Below are 17,184 nucleotides of genomic sequence, written 5' to 3' on the forward strand. Positions count from 1 at the left end.
TGACTGTACTTTTCCACTTCACTCTGTTTTACAGTTGATTTAATATGCTAACAATGGAAAGAGACACTGAGGGTAAAAAAGACTTGAGAATGACCATGCATGAGAGCATTTTCAAATATATGATTAAATGTTTGGATTATCACAAACTTATCAGGATCAACTCTTGACAGTGCCTTTAAGGTGTTGCTGTATTTGAAAGTGCTTGGCACATTTTATCTGTGTTAACAAGACTCCGGCTTCTGAGGGTCCCCAAACCCTGATGCCCCACTGACATTGTTAAGAGAAGTCCAAAGAAGTGAACCTATGCAGAATGAACCAGGGTGCTCCAGGTGCACAGCTGCATGCCTTCCAGAGAAGCAAAGGTGGGGCTGCATGGAGCACTTATAACTGTCAGGCACAGAGACAACAGCTTTTTGTAGGTTTTAATTTTCATAAGGGTCCTGTACAGTAGGTATTATTTTCCTTATTTTACAGAAGAGAATATTCTCATTTTCTATTAATAATTTTTATTTTATTTATTTATTTATTTTTGTTTTTTTTGACACAGGGTCTCACTGTGTAGTTGAGACTGACCTGGAACTCACTATGTAGCCCAGGCTGGTCTTGAACTCACAGCGATCCTCCTGCCTCAGGCTCCCAAGTGCTGGGATTACAGGGAAGCACCACCACACCTAGCTAATTAATAATTTTTAAAAAGAGGCAGAAATTATGATTCATCCCCATCTGGTTATATTCAGTACACAGAAGGATGTATCATTTCAAGCACATTTAAGAGTAACATCAACACATTAATTGATCAGGTCTAAACATAGAGCTTTTGCTTGTACTCTTGCCTCTTTTCACACATATAACTAGAAGATTAAAAAGTAAAAACAAGCTGGGTGTGGTAGTGCACGCCTGCAATCCCAGCATTTGGGAGGCTGAGGCAGGAGGATAGCTGTGAGTTTGAGACGAGCCTAGCTAGGGTACTTAGTGAGTTCCAGGTCAGTCTCAACTACATAGTGAGACCCTGTCTCAAAAAAAACAAATAAATAAATAAATAAATAAAAGTAAAAACATCAAGCAGATAATTCTTCTGCTCTAGATCAAGCTTGTAAGAGGTGTGGGCAAGAGGTCCCTCCCAGTCCCAGTTCCACAGAAGGGTGAGACAAACTGCCAGATTGGGTCCACTTCGCCTCTCCTTTACACTGAGACTTGTCCAAATGGCAGCTCCCTCATGAATATGTAAGCAGCACATACTCTCCCCAACATTTGTTTAAATGCATTAGCAACTAATGCTGCATTCCTCAGTAACCTTTTGAAAATGCCCTTGAAGTTAAGAGTGAAGTGGTTTTTTTTCCATCTGAAATATGCAGTCTTAATAGCCTCTAATATATTTTTGTTTATATATTTTATCCCACCAAATGAAAAGAATTTCAAGGAGTGAGTGAAAGTGGAGTTAAATCTTACTTGTCTGGAGTGATTTCACTGCATCGGGCACTAGCTGAACTTCACCTCAGCATTCACGGAGCTACATTCTGTCTGTACCAGCAGATACACAGGTAAGAGCAGCATCATTCCAGGCTGTTGGAGAAGAACACACAAATGCCCCTTCTTATTCCTCTGTCCTAAAAACTAGAATGTGTGCTAAAGAACAAGTGGGATCAAAGATGCAACCATAAGATTATGAAATTTGGAATGAAACTTCACATAGAGTTTACTTATTTCATAACTTAGCCAAGAGTTCCATTTGCCTGGACATAACAGACACGTTTACCCAGTACTATTTGACAAGTTGCCACAAACTTAGAAGCTACAGCACCCATTTATTATCTCTCAGTTCTGTAGATCTGAAGGCTGGTGGTCTTGGCTGGCTCCACTTAGGGTCCCATAAAATCAAAGACAAAGTGTCAGCTAGGCTGAGATCTTATCAAAAAAATCTAGGGAAGAATCTGCTCTCAAGTGCATTCAAATTATTGGAAGATTCCAGTTCCTTTTACTGCAGGTCTGAGGTCTCCCTTTCTTGCTGGCTGTCAGCCAAAGGCCATTCTCAGTTTCCATAGACCACCCTCATTCATCATCATGTGGTTTCTTTCCTCCATCTTTAAGCCAGCAGCCGGACATGAAATTCTTGTGCTTGGAATCGCTCTGCCTTCCTCTTCTGCCACTAACAGGAGAAATCTCTCTGCCTTTAAGGGCTCATGTGATGACATTAGGCATAGCTAGATAGCCTCTCCTTTAAGAGTCTGTTTGGAGGTTCCAGCAGAGGAGCACAGCTACTCGTATACCCTTGATGGAGGAAATGGTGCTCCTCTTTCTGGGGTGGTCGTCCTCCTTGACTCAGCTTCAGGAGGGACACACATGGCGCAGCGAGGAAGAAAGGGGACACTTGCCTAACCAGACAGATCAGCAGAATCAACCTTGGTGATCAATGGGCTGACAGATATCACAGCCAGATCACCCTCACATCTTAATCTCTCTTTAAAAGGTCAATGGTGCCTTATAACTCACCATATTCACAGACAATGGGGATTTGTGGGCATGAAATCTTAGAAGATCATTTAGAATTCTACCTACTGCACCTACTGAATAGAATGGATAAAAATAGTATTAGCTCCATAGTCTCAAAAGAAAAAGATATTGTGATTAAACAAAATTTAATTAATCAATTAACTTGATTAATTATATATTATAGATTATATTTAGTAATTATATTATTTTGGGAACTTTGTGACTTAAAAATGATATGAGTAAGTAAATTTAGAGTGCGGTAACAGACGTATATTCATTTCACAGAGCCTAACAAACATACTGTAAAAATACTTGTATATAAGTGATTGTTTTGTGCCTTTGACATTCCCATGTTGTCTTGTTTACAAGCTTTCTTTTCTTTAATTTACAGAATAAAAGGTCCTGAGTTCTCAGAGGACAGCTATACTTTTAGCCTATATGTTATCTTTTTATGCTTGGGTTTTTAATTTATTTTTAATAGATACATAAAAACATAAAATTATATTTTCATGGGCTGTCATGTAGTGCTTTGATAATGCATCGCCACATATATATATATGTTTATACACACACACACACACACACACACACACATATATATATATATATATATATATACACTGCATAATGTTTAAATTAAGTTAAACATATGTCTCCTCATTTACCATTTCATTTTTAAATTTTTATTTTAATTAGTATATTTTTATTACATAATGACTACATTCATTCTGGGGAGTTGGTACATATATGTAACACATCTCAATTCTTTTTATTTGTTATCTTTTTTTTTTTGCACTGGGGATCAAATTCAGGGACTTGCACTTGTGAGGCAGGTGGGAGCATCATTAAGCTAAAACTTCAGCCCTTACTTATTATTTCTTTATGGTGGAAACCTTCAATATCCTTTCTTCTTGCTTTTTGAAATGTACAGTACATTACTGTTCCCTATATCCACCGTACCGTGTGAAAGAACACCAGAACATCTTGCCCCTATCTGATTGTAATTTAGTACCTACTGATCAGCGTTTTTTTACCCCTCTGTCCCCTCTCCTACTCTCCCCTACCCTTTGGAAACCACCATCCTGCTCTCAACCTCTTTGAGATCCACTTTTTGAGATTCCACATACAGTACTGTGTGAGCAAGATCACACAGTACTTGTCTTTCTGTGCTTGGCTTCTATCACTATGCTATCCAATTCCATCCATGTTACCACAAATGACATAATATCATTCATTTTATGGAAAAATAATATTCCATTTTATACACACACACACACACATTTTCTTTACTCTTTCATCATCTGATGAACACTTAGGTTGCTTCCTCTTCTTGGTCATTCACTATTGCAAGTAGTGCTGCAATGAACATGGGAGGGCAGAACTTTCTTCAACGTACTGATTTAATGACCTTTGAATATATAATCAGTAGTGGGATTACTGGATCATATGGTGGTTCTCAATAAATGCAGAAAAAGCATTTAACAAAATTCAACACATTCATGATAAACATCCCTACAGAAAATTGAAATAGATGGTCTTTATCTCAACCTGATCAAGTCTATCTATGAAAAATCAACAGCCAATATCATTCTAAATAGTCAAAAACTAAAAACTTCATGCTAAAACCAGGAACAAGAAAAGGATGTCCATTGTCACCACTCCTATTCAATATAGTTCTAGAAATATTACCCACAGCAATTAGCCAAGAGAAAGAAATAAAAGCAATAAAGGTAGGAAAGGAAGGAGTTAAACTGTCACTATTTGCTGATGATATGATACTCTACATAGAAGATCCAAAAAACTATGCCAAAAGACTTCTAGACTTAATTGACAGGTTCAATAGAGTAGCTGGATACAAGGTCAGCACTCAAAAATCAACTGTCTTCTTGTACACAAATAAAAGACTCACTGAGAGAGAAATTCAGGAAACAATTCCTTTCACAATAACATCCAAAAAAATTAAATATCTAGGAATCAATCTAACAAAGGAGACAAAAGACCTCTACACTTAAACCCCAATAGCACTCTGAAAAAAGAGCATATAAGAAGATGGAAAGACATTCCTTGCTTCTGGATAGGAAGAACCAACATAGTGAAAATGGACATACTTCCAAAACCTCTATACAGATTCAATCCAATCCCTACTGAGATCCCAAGAGCATATTTCACAGAACTAGATAACAATCCAAAAATTCATTTGGAACCAGAAGAGACCCAGAATAGCAAAAACAATTCTAGGAAACAGAGACATGGCAGAGTGTATCACAATTCCCAACTTGAAACTATATGACAAAGCCACTGTGATAAAAACAGCATGATACTGGCAAAGAAACAGACCAAAAGATCAGTGGAATAGATTAGAAGATACAGAAACAACACCAGATATACTCAGCTACCTCATCTTTGACAAAGGAGCCAACCATCATCACTGGAGGAAAGATATCCTCTTTAATAAATGGCATTGTAAAAACTGGCTTTCAACTTGCAAGAATTAAAACTAGGTCCCTGTCTTTCACTATGTACTGAACTAAAATCCAAGTGGATTAAAAATCTAAATATCAAAACAGAAACACTAAATTTACTGGAAATTAAGTTAGTTAGAACTCTTGAAGACACTGACATAGAAGACTTTATGAACAAATACCAGCACGAGAACTTGAACAAAGAATAACAATTGGGATCTCATTAAAAATTTTTAAAAGTATTAAAAAGTTTTTGCAGTGCAAGATAAATCACTAATACAGCTAAGAGACAACCTATGATGTGGGGAAAAATTTTACCAACTACTCCTCAGAGAGAGGACTACCTATATAAAGAACTAAAAAAAAACCAGACCGCCCCCCAAATACAAACACCCAATTCAAAAATGGGCAGCTGCAATGAACAGACATGTCTCAGAAAAGAAGTAAAAGGAGCAAATAAATATATGAAAAAAAGTTTAATGTCACTGGTCATTTGAGAGGTGCAGATAAAAACAACATTGAGATTCCACCTTACCCCAGAAAGAATGGCTGCTATCAAGAAATCAACCAATAACAAATGCTGGTGGGGCTGTGGGGAGAAAGGAATCCTTCTCCGTTTTGGTGGGAGTGCAGACTGGTGCAACCACTGTGGAAATCAATATGGAGATACCTCACAGAACTAGGATTACAGGTTCCATTTGACCTAGCTATCCCTCTGCTGGGTATCTTTCCAAAAGAATCAAAAGAATGCACCCATGTTTATAGCTGCACAGTCCGTAATAGCTAAAACTCAGAAACAACCCAAATGCTCATCAACTGGAGACCAGATAAAGAAGATGTGGTTTTTCTATAAAATGGAGTACTACTCAGCTATAAAGAATGAGAAACTAGAAACATAGCTAAACGGGTGAACACTGAGGCTCTACTCAAGTGAAATAAATAGGACACACGAGTAAATACCAAATAGTTTCTCTGGTGTGAAAAACTCAAAGTGTAAATAAGGTTCAAATGGTATAATCGGGAGTGTGAAACAGAAAGAAAATAGCTAAAGGGGAAGTGGGAAGGGGAGTGGAAAGGAAATAAGGGAAAAGAAAACATGAAAAATGAAAAAAAGAAAACAAAGTCTTTGTAAATAGAGAAGGGTGAAGGGAGTGAAGGGAGGGCAGTTATATGGGCAAAAAACAAGAACCAAGATTTATCAAATAAAAGTTGACGATTCCAATGATAAATGTAACTGTATTGTTTGCTTTCAATGTGCCAATAAACTTCATGAAAAAATAAAAAATAAAAAATAAAATTATACTATGTTTCTTCCCTAGTTTCAACTTTCATGAAATATTTTCTTTCTATATTGTCTATCTCTTAAGATAATAATATACCTATTTTTAATTGTTTTGGTTTTTAGTCTTCATATTAAAATATAAAGTATTTGCACACTATGCCTATAGTATAAAACACATCCTGAATTTGTTTATATAATTATTCTTTCCAGGATTTTTATACTTTCCTATGCTTTTTGCTGTTGTTGTTGTTGTTTTTCATTGATGTCTTTTTGCTTCAGCTTGGAGAACTTCATTTAGTATTTGTTGTAAGAGAAATATGGTGGAGATACATTCTCTCACCTTTTGTTTGACTGGGAATCATTTTATTTCTCCATTTCTAAGGATGACTTCACTAGGTACAGTATTCTCAACTGACAACTGTTTTTTTTCTTTTTCCTTTAGTACTATTAAAATTTCATGCTACTTTCTCCTGGCCCATAAGGTTTGTACAAAGAAGTAGGCTGTCAAGCAAATCAGGACACACCTGTATGTTTCTTGCTTCTTACAACCTTATAAATCTCCTTATTTTTCACATTTGAAAGTTTGATCATGTTTTAGGGTAGATTTGGTGGAATTAAAAAAAATTTGACTGGTGACTTTTGACCTTCCTGTACCTGGATATTTGTATCAGTCTCTAGGTTTGGGGAATATTTTGTTATTATTTATTTAAATAAGCTTTCTGTCCTTTTAGAATTTTCAAGTTTTCTTAAACCCCAATAACCCAAATATTTCTTCTTATAGTATTGTTCTAAAGCTCCCATATGCTTTCTTTGTTCCTCTTTTTAATACTCTTTTTCTTTTTCTCTTCTAACTTTGAGATTTCAAAAAGCCTATCTTTCACAGACATAATCGCAGAAATCTTCTCAAGCAGGAGAAAACAACTTGACATACAGATAAGAGGCATATAGGACTCCAACTAGCCATGATAAAAAAAAAATCTACACACAGGATTACAATAGTTAAAATTCCAGAAACCCAACAGAAGAACAAAAAAAAATCTACAAGCTGTTGAAGAAAAGAAACTAATTATATACAAAGACAGCCTATAAAAATCACAACAGACTTTTCAACACCACCTCTCAAGGCAAAAAGAGCTTGAAGTGATGTATTTCAAGCCCCAAAGGAAACAGCCTCCAACCCAGATTGAGGTACCCTGCAAAACTATCTTTCAAAATTGATGAAGAAATAGATACTTTCATGACAAAGCTCACCTTAGGAACTTCATGAATACCAAACCAACACTCCAAAAATTTTTAAACAATATCCTAGGAAAAGACAACAAGGATCACAACCCCAAGAAGCCCAGCAGAATGAATCCATTAGGCATGACAAGAAATTAAATGCAAAGGTGGAGAATCCAACAAAAAGTCCTGACAAGGATAAGTCAATACGTACCAGTTATAACCATCAATGTTAATGGTCTCAATTCACCAATCAAAAGAAATAGACTGGTAGAACGGGTCAAGAAGCAAGATCCAACAATATGCTGCATACAAGAAACACACTTAATTCCAAAGGACACTCATAGACTGAGAGTCAAAAGGTGGAAAACAATACTCCATGCAACAGGAACACCCTCAAAAAAGCAGGAGTAGCTATTCTCTTGGCAGATCAAGTGTATTTCAAATCAACACTGATTAAGAGAGACAAAGAAGGTCACTACATCCTTGTAAAGAGAACAATCCAAGAGGAAGAGATGACAATCATAAATATATATGCACCAAACACTAGTGTCCCCAACTGTATGAAACAAATACTAATAGACATGAAAAATCAAATAAGCACTAACACAGTAGTAGTGGAGGACCTCAATATTGCACTGTCACAAATAGACTGGTCAACTAGACAGAAAATAAGGAATAAAATACTATAACTCAATCAAACCCTTGAACGAATGGACTTACTGGATATTTATACAGTGTTCCACCCACAAAATCAGAATACACACTCTTCTCAGTGGTATATGGGTCATTCTCCAAAATAGACTACATACTAGCTCACCGAACATGTCTAAGTAAGTGCAAAGGAATTTAAGTGATCCCCTGTACATTATTACACCACAGTGTGATGAAATTGGAGATCAATAGCAAAAGAAACAAAGAATTTCATAAACACATGGAAATTGAACAACAAACTTTTGAATAACCAATGTGTCACAGAGCAAACTAATGAAGGAATCAGACATTTCCTACAATTAAATGACAATGACAATACAACATATCAGTATCTATAGGACACAATGAAAGCAATCTTAGGAGGGAAATTCATAGCAGTGAATATGCATATTGGGAAAACAGAGTGAGCTCAAATAAACAACCTGATGCTGAGCCTCAAGCTTCTAGAAAAAGAAGAGCAGGACAAATCCAAAGCTCATACAAGAGAGGAAATAATAAAGATCAGAGCAGAAATCAATGCAATGTAGACTAAGAGAACAATACAAATAACAACAACAACAATGAAACCAAGAGTTGGTTCTTTGAAAGAATAAACAAAATTGACAAACCCTTAGCCAACCTCATCAAAAAAGGAAAGAAAATGCCCAAATCCATGCAGTTAGGAATAAAAAGAGTGAAATTACAAAGGACCTAGTAGAAATTCAGAGGATCATCAATACCTACTTCAAAAACCTATACACCAATAAGATGGAAAGTACAGAAGAAATGGACAGATACCTAGATTCATATAAATTACCAAAGCTGAAATTACCTCATCCAAGAAAGAATGGCTGCTATGAAGAAATCAACCAATAATAAATGCTGGCAGGGTTGTGGGGAAAAAGGAACTCTTCTTCATTGTTGGTGGGAGTGCAGACTCGTGCAACCACTGGGGACATCAGTATGAAGATACCTCAAAGAACTGGGATTGGAAGTCTCATTTGATTCAGCTACTCCCCTGCTAGGTATCTTCCCCAAAGAATGAAAAGAATCATACCACAGTGATATATGTGCACCCATGTTCATAGCAGTACAATTTGTAATCACTAAAACTTGGAAGCAGCCCAACTGCCCATCCATGGGAGACTGGATAAAGAAAATGTGGGGTTTTTCTATAAAATGGAATACTACTCAGCCATAAAAAATGAGAAATTAGAGACATTTATAGCTAAATGGATGCAGATTGAGGCGATACTCAAGTGAAATAAATAAGACACACATGTATAAATACTGAATAGTTTCTGTAGTGTAAGAAATTGAAAGTGTAGATAAGAACTAAAAGGTATAATGGATAATGTGAAATAGGAAGGAAGGGGACAAAGGGGAAGGGGAAATGGGAGGGCAAGGGAATGGAATTAATGTGAGAAAATGAAAAATGGAAACAAATCTTTGTAGATAGGGAAGGAGAGAGGGGTTGAAGGGAAGGGAGGGGATGGGGAAAAAATAAGAACCAAGAATGATTATCTAAAGGTGCAGATTTCCAACAATGAATGTCATTATCTATCTTAAGCATACCAAAATAATTATTTTTTTAAAAAGCCCATATTTGACCTCATTACTACTTCTGTCTGATTTAGTTTTATTTGATTCTGCTATTGAAGCCTTCTGTCACATTTTTAATTTCATTGAGTATATTTTGTAGCTCAAGAACTTCTGTTTAATCTTTCTAATGGCTTCTGTCTCAAGTTTTTCTGTTAAGAGTATTGAAATGCTGCAGTATTAAAGTATTGAAATATTTCCCTATGCTTTCTCCAAGATCATTGAGTTTCCTTAAAATAGCTGTTTTAAATTCTGATCTTTGAGTCCTGTTATGGTTTATAACTTGATGCCCCCCAAAGCCTTATGTGCTCGTAGGTAGGGACTTGGGGAAGTTATTGAATCGTGGGGGCATTATACTCATCAATGGATTATTCCACTGATGAATTGATAGCAAAATGTGATGTTGGGAGATAAAGCCTGGGGGGAGGAGGTGGATTACTGGGGTGTGGCCTGGCAGGGTCTATCTCCCTCCCTCCTCTTTGATTGCCCTCTGCTTCCTGCTGCCATGCCAAAAGCTGTTTCTCCCCGACCAAGCTCCTCTGCCAGGCCATCCTACCTTGGAACCAGCTGACTATGGCCTGAAACCTCTACAAACTGAGGCAAAATAAAGCTTTTCTACGTCAAAGTTGTGGGTGTTGGGTATTCAGTGACAAGAAAGTAACTGAAAGTAATTAAGACATTCTCTCATACTGATTACTTCCTGGTCAGTTTCTGGAATCTTATTCTGAGTATTAAGTGATGTCACAGTTTGTTGGCATGCCACTAAAGGATCAGAGTCTTCCTAATCTTTGTGCCTGTCCTTTCAAAAATTAAGCAAGCTACTTATTTTCTCTCAGCCTATAGTAACTTCTACTATTGGCATCCAGGTCCAGGTTTGTTGAAAGTCTGCTGTGGGTATATTGTCACTGTTTCAGTACTAGAGGGAAATTCAAACCCAGATTTGTTCCAAATACACTGATGCTATGGTGTTCTTACAAAGAACCAGGAGAGCACTAGAAAGAGTATTCTGTTGCCACAAGCCTCTCATTGGGACTGAGATAGGCCCAGATACCTTGTCTGCTACTGGCCTATGGTCAGGCACTGTAAGATTCTGCCTGGCTCTAGGCAGAGTCATAGAGGAGGGACCAACCCCCCCCCCAGCCCTTGTCAGACAGTGTGTACCAATGTCACCCGACTGTGTCACACCCTAAATCCACCAGCATAACCCTAAGGTAGAACAAAGGCTCAGACTGCTGTGAGCTGCCTATTGTCAAGGTGGACTTATGGTCCAAGACTACTGCAATGAGCCACAGGTGATCTTAGCTGGAATAAAAGTCCAATTTACTGGGGCCACATGTCTTCCCCTGGCACTGCGACTGTTCTAAAGGTTCTGTCTATCAGGAGTTTTTTGGATGTTCCCAGTGTTAAGATTTCACTAGGCCAGCACTTATTTCTAGGGAAAAATCATGTGCTTACTACCCTTTGCTGCACACAGTGACTGGGGTCTTTCATGCACTAGTGCTTGGGTGAATGCAGTCCTTGACCACTTAAACTGAAGCTAAGCTGGATCGTGTCTGAGTGTCACAGCAGCAAGAACCTAAACAGTCTCAGGGATGTACGAAGGCTCATGTTGTGACTGACAGTGATGCAGGCTGAAACAAAAGTCAGACACTTTGGGGTACAGAACTCTGCCTGGTATCAGAGTGGTTCTATAGCCTCATCTGCAAGCACTGGCTTTGTGAGAACTGTGCTGCCTAAAGTTGAGAGACAAGTAGTGGAGATAGTGCCTTAGCTCCCTGGTCTGATGCTAAACTAAGTCTCACAAACACAGGGCACAGACATTAAGAAGGGGGCAGATGTGTCCCAGATCTACTCCAAGGCTGGAGCTCATATTGGCAGAACTCAGGTATGACCCACCAGCACACAGGCATCCACCTGATGCCAGAGCCCAGTCTAGAGGATTTATCCCTGAGCCCTGGCCTGCATCTATGGCCTTCAGATTCTATCTAGTGCTAGGCCTCACCACAGCAGATCTGGCACTGAGCTCTGAGACAAAGCCTTGGACTTCATTTTCTGCCCTGCTCCTCTGCCGGTGAAATCCTGCTGACTACCCTGCCACCTGAGGATGGAGAAGGAGTGATAGAGTGGCCAGCAGCAATTCCAGCAGCTGAGCCCAGCCGGGATTTACTGTGACCAGCCTCGTACTCGTCTTCAAGTTTAAAGTCTGGACTTGGTTCTTTCTCCCCTAACCAGGAGGTATCTACTCACTGGGCTGCTTGGAGATGGGAGAGGAGTGACACTGGCAAGTCTTTGTTCAATACATCTTTTCCTTTTGTTCATACTGAAAGCTGGCACTGTGGTCTCTCGTCTGGCTTCCTTAGCTCTAGTAAAGGTTCTTGGGGGTCAACCTTGGTGTGTCTGTGAGGAGAGACCATCAGAGGCTCTGATTTAGCCACCATCTTGCACCAACACCTAAACATTTCTCTCTTAGGATTCTCTGCCTTTCCACTTTTTGTACATTTTGTTCTTCCATTTATATATGATAAAACCATATCACTTTTATTTATTTTACTCAATAGCTTTTTAAAAATCACTTGTGTATTGTTGGGTTAATATTATCTCTCTTAGATTATGTATGTTCATGGGTGGGTAAAAAGGTGCACACAAATGTTGAATGCTTTGTGAAGTATTTGCCCAGGAATGAAGATCACGGCTTTGAGATATTCTAGGTAAACAGACACAGTTTAATGTCTATAACATCACCCACATGCCAAAAATCTACAAAGTTAAGATAAACCAAGGTCTATATATGATAAAGTATTAGTCATAGTTTTCAAAGCTAAGGAGATGGAAATAAAATTTAGATATTCATTTTCCTGCATGACTGGAACAAAAGTAATTCCCAGCTGGTTTCTAGCAAGTAGAACCCCTGTGTTCTACAGACCCAATCCCATCTCAGAGGGTAGTTTCCGAAGTTATTTGTCTGGTTATTGAATATGTATTTTTATTTTGATTAGTTTTTCATGCAAATCAAATAAGGTCTCCTTCCCTAATCATTCCATTCAACTTAAAAAGCAAGCTTTGAGAGTTTTATACTTTTTTTAGATTAGAAACTTTAATCAAAGCAGGAAACTACTCCAAAAAGAGAATTTGGCGGAATATAAACATCAAAGTAATTTTATTACTTTTTCAAAGTAAAGAGCATTTCAAAGTAGTCTTTTCCAGAGACTGAAAGTTGTCATGCCATTTAAATGTTGTGTTTCTTTGTCCTCTATGTCATCGGTAAGATATTTTTGATTCTAGATAACAAAAATGAAGCAGTATATAGTGAGGGAGTCATTTCCTGATAATATTTCCAGGATAATTACAACCACCTGGGGGAAAAGGCAAGTAGAAGCCCTCACAAGTAGGGACAAGAGGATTTTGTTCACCTGTGGTGCCCCATTCAGAACTTTGCCCTGGACTTCACCTTGAAAACTGCCTTTCCGGTCTTTTTCTCTCCTTCTGGATTCAAAATTAAGTTTTGTAGCCAACATACTCACTGACAGATGGCTCATTTCACTGCTGTAATGTCAGCCTTTGTTGTCTAAGGAGATAGCTCCCAGAAAGAAAGTAGAACATATACAGGAGTGGATGTATAACAGAATCTAGCCCAAGCTACAGTCCTCTAGTTACCAACAGAATAAAGAACTCCCTTCTACATTCACCCAACAACAGAGAGTGGTCTCTTTTCTTTCTCAAAAAAGTAACCAGCTCAGCACCCAATAAATGGCTGCTGTTATTTCCTTCCCAGTGTTAACTTGGCTTTGTCTGAAAGAATAATGCATAATATAACATAAAACGAGATTCACAATGAAAGCATATGAATGAAATGTTATTTTAAGATTCCTAATTCAGATGTAACTTAGACTAAATTAGACTAAAGTATTTTATTGTGTCATAGCACCAGGGGATTTTCCCACTGTCACTGACTGTTAAGGTCTCTAAAGCTAAAGCGAGGTTTATCCCCAATTATGCCTAAGAAGCTTCCCTGATCAAATTTCCCACCTTGCTCATTGGAACAGACTAAATTCTATTTTTATTTGTTTTTCATTTTGAGAAGAATGTGTGTGTTTTCCCATTACATGCATTTGCAAAGGTATAATTTATGAAGATTCTGTTTTCATCTAATTTTCTTCCTAATTTCTCCCCTAGAGGTCTGTATAGGTGCTGCCATTTCCTAGTTTGTCTTGGCAGCACCTACTTCCCCACTTGGCACCTGATTCAACATAGTTTTCCCACCATTAAATAAACAGTACCACCCCATCTGGCTGTATTCCATAACTGCACATCTCTGCTCTATGCCTTTGCCTGCCTGGATGGGCTTCCTATTACGTTACCCATCTGCACCCTCCTAAGGAATGGCCAAAGGAGCGACAGGATTCACAGAATTATTCATATCTTGACCTTTGCTTGTGTTTCATCACTGCCTATCATTGGATCCCTCACTTTCTTTCTTCCTGATTCTTTCTAACCTGAGAGCCACATGAAATTAATCAGATTTGTGCTTTCTGAAAAAATCCTCAGATATCACCTCTTATAAGCAATTTGGGCTTAATACCATCTGCAGTTGGTGAATACCAGGTTGTTTACACATATTGCTTTTAATTCTTACAATAGCCCCTATGTGTTCATAAGTGCAATTATCCCCGTTTTATAGATATAGAAAATGAGAATTGAGGGATTTAAGGAACTTTCCTGACATCCTACAGTAGCTGGGTGTCGTGGCGCATGCCTGTAATCCCAGCACTCGGGAGGCTGAGGCAGGAGGATCGCTGTGAGTTCAAGACCAGCCTGGGCTACATAGTGAGTTCCAGGTCAGTCTCAGCTACATAGTGAGACTCTGTCTCAAACAAACAAAAAAAAAAAAAAAAGAAAGAAAGAAAGAAAGAAAGAAAGAAAGAAAGAAAGAAAGAAAGAAAGAAAGAAAAAAGAAACTACTGACATCCTACAGTAAATGGGCTACATGCACAAAAGTAAGTGTATATGCACAAAGGGTCCTGGAAAGGACATAATAGTTGCTCTCAAGTGTTAGTATGCATAAAGGGTTATCTAGCAATGCTTATTAGAAGTCTATCTGGTGGACTTCATTCCCGATTCCCAGGCTTCCACCAGATTCTGACCATTGGTGGACCTGTGCTTTGCCTTTCAGCAAGCTCCCTTTCTGATCCAGGCCATCTGTGTGCACACCCAGTGCAGGAGAGCAGCAGCTTGCTGCACGCTGACTTCAAATGAAGCAGCTCCTTTTCTTCTCTGTAAAACCACAAATTAACCAAGGGCAAGTGCTGAAATTCACTTTTATAACAAAATCTAAACACAATGGGCGTTTCCTGGATTCAGGTATGTGTTGGGGGGTGGTATCAGTATTGAACCCCGGGTCTTCTCACTGAGCTATGCCTGAGCCCTTAAAAAAATTGTTAGCATATATTTTCAAAACATAATAATTATATTCATCTTGGGGAACCGGCACAATGTGTATCACATTTTGATCCGTTTTAGTCCCCATCTCCACCACACACCCTCCCCTCTACTTCTCCAGATCCCTTTCCATCTCCGCAGTCTGCCTCTCTATTTCTATCTCTTTTATTTAACTCTATTTATATTTCAGGAATCTCATATTAAGAAATCATGTGATATTTAACCTTCTATGCTTTTACATTTTATTTTATATTTAAATTTTGAGACAGAGCCTTGCTAGATCATTAAATTGCCCAGGCTTGTTTCCAATAGGTGTCCTCCTGTTACAAACTTCCAGAGTGCTAGGCTTACAGGCTTGCTCCACTGCACCCAGCTGAATTCAGGCTTTGGTGGAAGGCAGAATTCTTTGCTGAGGATTGACAGAGCTGGTTTCTCCATTTCTTTTCTTTATTGACTTTTTGTATGTTATTTGATAAAATAATCTCCCTGTGTCTTATTCTTTTCCTCTATAAATGAAATGTGAAAATTCATATACTGCATAACCCATAAGACCCTAAAGAGGAAAAACTCCAGGCAAAGGTCACAGTTTGAGTCCTGAAGATCAAATAACTTCCCTATAAATGTTGGATATGCTGATTTTACCATGGTTGCCATTTATCTTACAAACATAAGGGATAGTACATACAGTTGGAATTTGTGAGACTGGGGTTCAGTATCCTGTAGTGCACAACTTGTGCTCTTGGAAAAGGTATTTAATGTCCATGCATCTCATTTTCTTCACACATAAAATGAAAATTAAAATACTATTTTCAAAGTCACGGGGTCTGTAACATAATATTTTGCATAAATGAAACATGGCAAGTTGCTCTGTCCAAATGTTTTCATTCTTAGTTTTCTGGCTTTGAAATATTGAGTAATCTCAGTACATTCATCCTAAAGTGCTTGCTATATGGGCTGCAATATTAAGTGCTACAGAAAATAATAAGCCCTGTCCCTACTTTTCAGGGAGGTTACACTCAAGTAGAAGGGATGTTCTTACAAGATAACTAAGACAAGGGATTGGGAGGGTGGATCACAATGTGTTGTTAAGGGGAAAAGCCAGATACAAATTAATATATACAACCATGATTTTTGAAAACCAATTTTTTGTGTGGGTGGTGGGAATCCAAGCTGGGGTCTCATGCTACTAAACAAGTGCTCTACCATCAAGGCGTATGGTCAGCCCTTAAAAATAATGTTTAAAGAAATGGCAGAGTACTGCATATAAACACATACATATGAAAATGTATATATTTGCATGGTATATGCTTTACTAAACACATGTTGTCTTAGTTATTTTCTCGTCACTGAGACACAATACCTAACACCTAGAACTTAAAGAAGGAAGGGTTTATTTTGGCTCAAGTTTGTAGAAATTTCAATCCAGAGTCGTCTGGCTCCAAGGTAGGACAGCACAGTGGAGGGGTATAGGAGAGGATACACAGCTCAGATCAGGATATGGCTGGTAGGAAGAAAGAGAGGGATCAAGGGAGGAGAAAGGGAAATAACATCCATTACATCCATTGAGGCCATGCTCCTCAAAACAGTGACCCACTTCCTCAAAACAGGCTTCATCTCCCAACAGCACATTTAGTTATAACCTCATCAGTGGACTAACACACTGAGTAGTAGCATGCCCCCGTGATCTAATCACCTCCCAAAATGAGCACAAGAGGCTCGGGGGCACATCTATACATAAACCATAATATATGTATTCATACATACCTATACATCATTAAGAAGGACTATTTTGTAGACAAGATGAAAGAATAAAGAAGTAAGAAAAAAATGAATAAATATTGGTTTTTTAAAATTACAGAGATGTGCATGATAAAAAGAGCACATCACATTTAATAAATTTAGTGCATGAGGGGCCAGAGATTTAGGTCAATGGTGCTGACACCTGCCTCACAAGCACAAGGTCCTGAATTCTAACTCCAGCACCAAAATAATAATAATAAT

General features: G+C 38.1%; 1 protein-coding gene across 1 annotated transcript in view; it reads right to left on the reverse strand.

Moving 5' to 3' along the window:
- Positions 1-17,184, reverse strand: part of Lmntd1 (lamin tail domain containing 1) — a 384,388-nt gene that overhangs the window by 273,210 nt on the left and 93,994 nt on the right. Inside the window, exon 3 of the mRNA XM_033766294.1 lies at positions 1,450-1,563. The gene's annotated coding sequence lies outside the window, so the exon portion shown is untranslated. The remainder of the gene's footprint in view (positions 1-1,449; positions 1,564-17,184) is intronic.

Source organism: Fukomys damarensis, unplaced genomic scaffold (genome assembly GCF_012274545.1).
Source record: "Fukomys damarensis isolate Sample0158 unplaced genomic scaffold, DMR_v1.0_HiC HiC_scaffold_19, whole genome shotgun sequence".
Taxonomy (NCBI): domain Eukaryota; kingdom Metazoa; phylum Chordata; class Mammalia; order Rodentia; family Bathyergidae; genus Fukomys; species Fukomys damarensis.